The 8,852-nt window shown below is 44.4% G+C and overlaps 1 protein-coding gene across 2 annotated transcripts in view; it reads left to right on the plus strand.

Annotated features, from left to right (window-relative positions):
* Window positions 1–8,852, plus strand: part of LOC130430365 (eukaryotic translation initiation factor 4 gamma 3-like) — a 41,514-nt gene that overhangs the window by 13,449 nt on the left and 19,213 nt on the right. Inside the window, exon 11 of one of the 2 annotated variants that reach the window (XM_056759454.1) lies at window positions 113–2,590. The exons of the other annotated variant lie outside the window; for it this stretch is intronic. The gene's annotated coding sequence lies outside the window, so the exon portion shown is untranslated. Of the gene's footprint in view, window positions 1–112; window positions 2,591–8,852 lie in introns of those variants that run through there. 2 annotated transcript variants of the gene reach the window in all.

Below are 8,852 nucleotides of genomic sequence, written 5' to 3' on the forward strand. Positions count from 1 at the left end.
TCACTTCATGGTTTATGTTTTTGTTTGTCAGCAGAATAACATCACAGTATAATGAAGAGTGTGTTAATGATGCCAGTGGATATTAATCAAAACTCCTGTTTTTCACTTTTAGTCTGATAATTGACGCACACTTCACCCAACTGAAGAACCTGGTGATGGAGCAGTGTAGGGCTGCAACTAACGATTATTTTAATAATCGATTAATCTATAAATGATTTGTTCGATTAATCGATGAATCGGATAAAAACCAAAAAAACAAGAAAAGCATTAATATCCAACCTTTTATACAAAAACAGAACTGCACAAGTGTGAAGAAGTGCACAAACATTTGCTCCTTGAACCACTGAGCTGTTATAATAATAATAAAATAAAAATATAAAAAATAAAGAACAATTCAAATCAGAAAATTTAACAGGATTTCTCACAAACTCTCACACTGACACACACACACACACACTTTGTCTCTCTCTCAAATTGACTTGAAGCTTATTCATTAAATTATAATTATCAATAATAACCTATATGGGACATAGCACAGAATACACACTGCAAAAATTGCTTTTCTAACTTAGTAGTTTTGTCCTGTTGTCAGTCCAAATATCAAAAAAATCTTAAATCAAGAAACATTAACTAGACACATGAAATAGCATAAGAAAGTATGTCTTGCTTTCTGAAAAAACACCTCAAAATTAAGTAATTGTTTGCTTAAAACAAGCAAAATGATCTGCCAATGGGGTAAGAAAAATAATCTTAATGAGATATAATCTTAAACAGAAGTTTTAAGCATCACTTAATTTTCTCATGCCATTTTTCTTTTCTAGTAATCTTGATTTAATAATTTTTTGATATTTGGACTGGAAACGAGACAAAATTACTTGGTAAGAAAAGATGTTTTTGCAGTGTAGCTATACATGACAACAGATTGAAAAATGAATGGTCCAAAAAAGGATGTTACCACCCCTGCATTACTATTGTTAATAGCGAGTTAACGCTAACTTGTCAAGCTGGATAACGAGTAAACACCAGCACCAGCGACATTACGTTCTTCACTTCAAAACGGAACAAAAGTGGGATTCTGTAGTGACTTAACCTGCTGTTGAACTCCCTTCCTCCTCATCAAAGAACCCAACATGTTTCCGTTTCAGGTGCTGGATCATTACTGTGGTGCTCCCGTGTCATGCCATGTCGTATTTGCATATATTGCAATTAAAACACTTTTTCATTTTATTAAGTTTGAAATGCTCCCGCATATTTGATGACTTGGTTCGCGTTGATTTCTCTGCCTCCGCCATGTATCTTTTCTCTAACTCCGCTGGTTTATTTTATTTTTGCTCCTCCCTGTTTATGATGCGCCGAACTCTGCTAGCATCAGTGCGCGAGAGAGACCGAGTGTGTTCACTCCGCTCAGCGCTCAAATAAAGTTTTTTATTTTTTTAATAATCAAACGTCTCCGCGTCGCGCGACACAACGAATCGATAATGAAATTCGTTGCCAACTCTTTTAGTAATCGATTTTTATCGATTCTATCGATTCGTTGTTGCAGCCCTAGAGCAGTGATGATGATGAGATGTCCCTTGCAGCATCAGAGGGCGACTTACTGGCATCCGACCCAGACGATTCCTCGGAGCTCCCTCTGTCGGTGGGTCGAGCCCAGGAAGAAGCGGATGTCGAAATGTCAGCCATGCTTTCCCAGGCCGCCATGAGCATTGGGCTGCACTGTACGGCAGTTGGTAGTTTTGGCAGCAGAAGTCAGCTTCAGCACTCTCCAGGAGATCCACAGGCCGACCAGCTTTAAATTTGAAATGCAGTAGAATTTAAGCTAACAGAGTCAACTAACTACATCATTGGGTAAATCAAGCTCACATGATTGGTTATCAATAGATAAACAAGAACAAAAAGCTCTCAAACATTTCTGGAATTATGAGACAGGACATATAGTCCTATAGATTATCAAAGATGACAGGCATCTTCTATGATACGAATTAAAAGATGACGTTATGTCTGTTTCGTGATTTTCCACTCTTTCTCATTTTCCCGAAACAGAACAATCACACACAAACTTCTCAAGGGTAACAGAATTCGTTTTTGTAGATGATGATATGAAGTCCCTTCACACTGACCTAGCAGGGAGAGTCTAGGCATTCATTTGAGACTTTAAATCATGAATTATTCTCTACTTTCTGTATCAGTAAAGGTGGGTGTTAATCGTGCTTAAAGCTCCAGTATGTAATAATTTTGTAATAAAATTTCAGAAAATAACTTGCACAGTGTGATATATTTCCTCCAGTTGTGTACTTACAATATTTCAAAAGTCTCTAAAGATTTTTTATTTCAGAGAAATTCCGATTTTAAATAACTGGCCGTCCCGGAAAAGAAATGTCGCCTCTCAGTGACGCAATGTCCGCTCTATACTTTGTTCCGGTGTAGACCAGAATATCACATGGTCAAATGCGGAAGTGGTTGTTATGGATCACGATTACTCTTTGGCGAGTATTGAAGTGCCAGTAAAACGGAAGCGTCCATATTTGGATACACGCAGACTGTGTGACAAACGGAGGAATAAAACCAGGATAAATATCGGCCAGGCGTTTTCGAGATGGGTAGAGCTGCGCGACAATCTTGGACTTGACAGAGACTCTGCTCTCGTGAGTGTATTGATAGACAGGTAAGCAAATCAATTATTTATTTTAGAACGATTGGTTTGAGCACGTTAAACAACACGGCATTAACCATAAACACGTAACACTGCACAACATTAACCCAACAAACCATTTAACAAATAGCTGTAAGTTGTAACGGGATAATATAGCATAACATTTCACGTTCCTTGCAGTTCATTAATTATGATGACATAAAATAATACGATCAGATATACAGGTAATACAAAAACAAATAAATTACCTCATCCGTGATCATGATTCGTTTATCCAATTTAGATACATCGCTATGGCGAAAACGCATTTAAAACGACATCTCCCATCGTCACCTGCTTCATAGCGTCATCAAGCTTCGCCTTTGTTATTGTTGGAAATGCGCCCTCTTGTGGTCAAATACCAAGGTTACATACTGCAGCTTTAAATCATCAATTTAAAATAAGATAATACTGAATAATAATTTATTAATATTTGACAAAACCACATAAAAGTACTGACTGTATATTTGAAGAAAGGTGAAGCCATGGCATCGGTCCCTTCAACAGGGACCTAGTGCTCTGGCACCTAGATAATTTGGCACTACAGGTCAACTCGGGAGAGCCAGCTCTCCCCGTGCAGAGCATCTTTTTTCTAGGTATGGAACTCGACTCTGTCTCCATGACACCGCAACTGACTACAAAGCATGCACATTCAGTACAGTACTGCTTGAACCTTTTCAAGCGGCAGTCAGTGGTCACCCTGAAACTATTTCAGAGGCTCTTCTCCAGCACTGGCTACAGAGTCAGGCTCCATGGAGAGCGTGGCACACCGGCAGCAGGTGTATGGTTATCACGCCTCTCTGCCGATGCACCTTAACCCCTTGGTCTTCAATGATGTTGCTGCGGATGGGGGTCCCCCTTGGGCAAGTTTCAAGGCGTGTCGTGATGACACCAGACGTGATGACACTGACGTTGATCCGCTGCTCCACGTCGTAGATCCGGCAATGCACTAATAGATGAAAGAGAGAGACCGACAGAAAGGGAACTCAAAATATTAAAGCGACCAGGTAACTTATTTTTTTAAGTTGAAACAAGAAAAAAGAACAAGAACAACAAGAAAAACAAGAAACAAGAAAAAATGGTCAAATGGCAACAAAACGCGTTTAGCAGCCTTAAATAAAATAAAATGTTTTAAAAAGTGTCCTTTTGCAGACTTACAACACAAACTATCAATATTCAGAAGCATTACCAGGGCTCTAGACTAACTTTTTGCACTGGTGCGCCTTAGTTTTTTTCTTGGGTGCACCAGCACAAAAGTTAGGTGCACCCAAATTTTAGACCGCATCGCATTTAACATTTACCTGCTTTGACCAGTTCACTTTTGTTTAATGTCCATATGGCCAAAATTTACTTGTAAATGTTTATCTTACAAACTGTAAGATAAACTGTTAAATTGCTTCAGTGAAGTGAAATTTAAACTTAAAAGATCTAAAGATAAATGGACCAATGCTTGAAGGCTCTGTGTCGGAGCATTGCTTATGATTTTTGGACGGATCAGGCCTTAAATTAACATTATTTACGAAAAAGTTGTGAATTGTTCTTTTCATCTTCTCTCATCATCCCCTTCTACATTCACTCTGTTTAACTAACAGCATTAGTCTCCTCACCTCTCTGTCTCACTGCAGCACACGCATTTTCAAACGTACACACCAGAGGTTGCGCTAGTGTTTTTTTTGTCCTTCATTTTGACTGACATGCTCGTAAAAACTCCGTCATAATCTGTCATTACCCATCACTATGGTTCAAGGTGGCGTTAGGTGCTAATTTGTATGTTCGTGACGTCATCACGCTGTACTGGCGTCCCGGAACTTGTTGTATTGTGATACAACCGAATGCCCAATAAAGCCGTTACAGTTTTTGATACCATATTCAAGCCCTTTCCAAATCACTTTTTATTTTGCTCATATCTTGTGTATTTAACAAAAGTTATGGCTGATGTCGACTGAAGCGCTGTGATTTTTAGGAACGGAATTTGGAGTAAATCGTGTTTAAAGGTCAATGATGAAATTAAAAGCACAACAGTCCCGTATCACAAGAAAAAGTCACTTTCCAGTGGTGAGAGATTTACTCTATTAACAATTTATTTAAAATAATCCTAGTGTTGAAGTCTATAAAAATACTGTACAAAACCGTTTGAATAAAACTAAAGTAATGAAAATGGTGCAGCGCACATTTAAAGAACGAGAGCTCTGCCATTATCACTACACAAGAAATTAGCAAACATTACGGACAACAAATAATAAGCAGTGAAGCAAGTTTTACGTTGTTTATCGTGTGTTTATCTAGACTTTTGATCATCTCTTGTATGTTTTGCGATCGCGGTCCGGCTCGCGTGAGGAGCGGAGCGGTGATAACGTCTCGGGTTACGTCTGTAACCCTTGTTCCCTGAGAAGGGAACGAGACACTGCGTCGCCATGGCAACGCTTTGGGGAACGCCTCAGCGTGACCAGCTCTGAGCACGTGTGTCAACATCGTCCAGTAGTGGAACGCTACGTCATAGATGACGTATGGACCAGGAGGTATAAAACGACATCCGAAATAGTGAACTTCAGCTAGAAAAACTTCAAGCAAAAGGCTTACAGGGATGTAGGGAGTATGGCAAGGTGACGCAGTGTCTCGTTCCCTTCTCAGGGAACAAGGGTTACAGACGTAACCCGAGACGTTCCCTTTCGAGGGAACTCGCACTGCGTCGCCATGGCAACGCTTTGGGGAACGAAATACCCAAACCGCCATACGCCCAAATGCCTGTCTGTGTGTACAAAAATGTCACGTGGAAGACACAAGCACCTGGGCTCCCGGGGTGAGATTCATGTCCAAACTATAGAATCTCACGAATGTGAGCGGAGAGGACCAGCCTGCCGCATCACACACGTCCCGCATAGACGCCCCCGACCTTAAGGCTACGGAGGCCGCCATACCCCTAGTAGAATGAGCTCTGACATCCAAAGGCGATGGTCTGCCAGAGGCCTCATAGGCCAGAGAGATAGTCTCAACTATCCATCTGCTGATGGTTTGCTTGGTTGCCGACAGACCTTTCTTCGGTGAACCAAAACATACGAAGAGCTGCTGCGCTTTCCTCCAAGCCGCAGTTCTGTGTACATACGAGTCCAGTGCTCGCACTGGACACGACAAATTTAACCTTTCCTGGTCCTTGCTCCTGAAAGGTGGAGGACAGAATGCTTGCAAGGTAATGGGTCTCGGTACATCATCCATAACCTTAGGCACGTATCCTGCCCGGGGGAAAAGGAACGCCTTAACCAAACCAGGAGCAAATTCAAGGCACGTAGGGGAAACCGACAGGGCCTGAAGATCTCCCACTCTCTTGAGAGAAGTAATAGCCATCAGGGAGACTGTCTTAAGAGTAAGAAACTTAAGAGCGACTGAATGGATGAAAATTCCCGGACAAGCGCTTAGTCTTTGTGTAATTCCCTGTCTAACTTGTTCAAACATAGCTCTTTTAAAATTTGCTTTTAATTTAGCAGAGCTGTGATTGATATTTCTTTCTCTACCGTTCTCTTCCCAGGTAGGTACCCTAGTGTAGCTCACAGGCCTCAACCTGCGAGCACCATGAAGAAACTGTAGAACCAAGGGGTCTCTACCACAGGTATGCCCCCTAGCCGAACATGAAAGGCAGAAATGGCTGCCATATATACCTATAAAGTAGATGGGGATAAGTCCGCAGCAAAGGGATCTTGTAAGAACTCAAGCACTGTAGAAACTGGGCAGTTACAGGGTCCAAACGGTGAGCTGAACATCAAGTAGTGACGACTCCCCACTTCAAGGCATAAAGCTTCCTTGTAGAAGGAGCTCTGGAATTAAGTATGGTCTCCACAGCCTCAGCTGAGAGACCAGTGTATAGAAGGCTAGCCCTCTCAGAGGCCAAACCCATAGTTTCCATAACTCCGGGCGTGGGTAATGTATCTGACCCTCCGCTTGAGAAAGGAGGTACCTCCTCAAAGGAATCTCCCATGGAGAGTTCTCCAACAGGTCTAAGATGTCTGAGAACCACACTCAGGCCGGTCAGAACGGGGCTACCAACAGTAGGTGAACTCAGTCTCTGCGCACCCTTTCCAGAACTCCCGGGAGTAGAGCGATCGGGGGGAAAGGCGTACAGGTGAAACCTCGGCCACACCTGTGCCATACTTACCTGAGTCGCGAACAGATTTACCTCTGCCCAGCAAAACCTCATCCAAATCTGCTCCACCACCTTAGGTGGAGTCTCCATTCCCCCGGCCTCAGCCCCTGCCTCGACAGGATGTCTGCTCCTCGGTTCAGGTGACAGGGGATATAAACTGCCCTCAAGGAGAGCAGCTCCCCCTGAGACCAAAGGAGGATCTGAGGTGCCAACTTGTATAGTTGCCGTGACCGCAGACCCCCCTGGTGATTTATGTATGAGACCACAGCTGTGTTGTCTGTCCGACAAGCGCATGTTGGTCTCTGAGTTGTGGGAGAAAGTGTGTCAACGCCAGAGACACTGCCATCATCTCTAGGCAATTTATGTGCCAAGATCGAAATTGGCTCTCCCATCGGTTTTGGCCCCATTGGCCTTCCACAACAGCTCCCAAACCTGTGAGTGAAGCATCGGTTGTCAGTGCAACGCGCCGACAACTGCTTCCCAACACTGGTCCTTGGGAAACGAACCAAGGTTCTTTCCACATTCTCAACGTGTGCAGGCATCTGCGTGTCACTTTGATAATGCGCAACTGGTTGCCCCTCGGGGAAAACCCTTTGGTTTTGAGCCAACACTGTAGAGGTCTCATATACAGCAGGCCGACAGGAATGATGTTGGACGCAGCTGCCATGAGTCCCAACAGCCTCTGAAAAAGCTTTACCGTCAGTGATTGGCCTAGCTTTATTCTGCAAACGGCTGACAGGATTGCAACAATACGAGCAGGCGTGAGCCGCGCCTGCATTGTGATGGAATCCCATATTACTCCTAAAAAATGGTTCTCTGTACTGGAGAAAGCACACTTTTCTTGGTATTCAGCCTCAGCCCTAGCTCCTCCATATGTGCGAGAACAACATCTCGATGTTGAACCGACAGATGTGATTTTGCTAGAACTTCTTGTTCCATCACCAGAGTCTACTCAGGGCACACCTCGGTGTACAAAACCCTGTTGAAGCGGGGTGGGCGGATTTGAAATTGGATCCGGTAACCCTGCTCTACCGTGCGCAGGACCCATTGTGACACATTTGGTAGACTTTTCCAGGCTGCCAAATGGTCAACTAAGGGGACTAGCCTCTTGGGGCCAGCCTCTGGTGATATTATTACGGGAACCGCAACGGCACGGCAAACCTCGATTGGCAGAGCCGGCTGAACCCTCTGGGGACACCGAGGAGGAACGGGCACGTATAATGAGGTGCGAGCGCACGCTCCTCGGGGGGAAATGGCTGTCAGGACTTTTACTTGTTTTCCCCTTTCCTCGCCTGGATGACTGCCCTCAGGTCAGTCCTAGGTTTGTAAGGCTGCGGGTGAAATTTTCTTCCGGAACCCCCATCCTTCTGGGGTGGGGCTCGGGAAGCAACACTCCGCTTCTGACGCTCACGATAGCTAGTGGACGCCTGTGGCTGTTCTCGCCCCGCCGCCTGGGGAGTTTGTCCGCGGCGGGGGAGATAAAGTTTAAATGCCGCAGCCTGTTTCTTAGCCTCCTCGAACCTTTCAACAACGGTATCTACAGCGTTGCCGAAAAGGCCCGTAGGGGACAATGGGGCATCCAGAAGAAATGCTTTGTCAGATGGTTTCATGTCTGAGAGGTTCAACCATAAATGCCTCTCAGTGGCTACCATAGCGCCCATGGAACGGCCTAAAGAACGAGCAGTCTCCCGAGTAGCACGGAGAGAAACATCCAAAGCATGACGGACGGGTTGTAAAACATCCGCCGCCGCCAGTCCCGTGTCGACCAATTCACGTAGCGCATCTGCTTGATACGCCTGAAGTAGTGCCACAGAGTGTAAGCAAGCCCCGGACTGCCCTGCTGCCGCATATGCCTTGCCAATCAAAGTCGATGTCACCCTGCATGGCTTTGATGGCAAGGTAGGGGCTTTTAGGGACGAAGCCGTGGATGGAGACAGATAGCTCGCAAGCGTCTGTTCTATTCTCGGCATCGCCCCGTAACCTCTTTCTTTATAGCCCTGAACATTAGAATAAATGCAAGTCTGT

Source organism: Triplophysa dalaica, chromosome 10 (genome assembly GCF_015846415.1).
Source record: "Triplophysa dalaica isolate WHDGS20190420 chromosome 10, ASM1584641v1, whole genome shotgun sequence".
Classification (NCBI taxonomy): domain Eukaryota; kingdom Metazoa; phylum Chordata; class Actinopteri; order Cypriniformes; family Nemacheilidae; genus Triplophysa; species Triplophysa dalaica.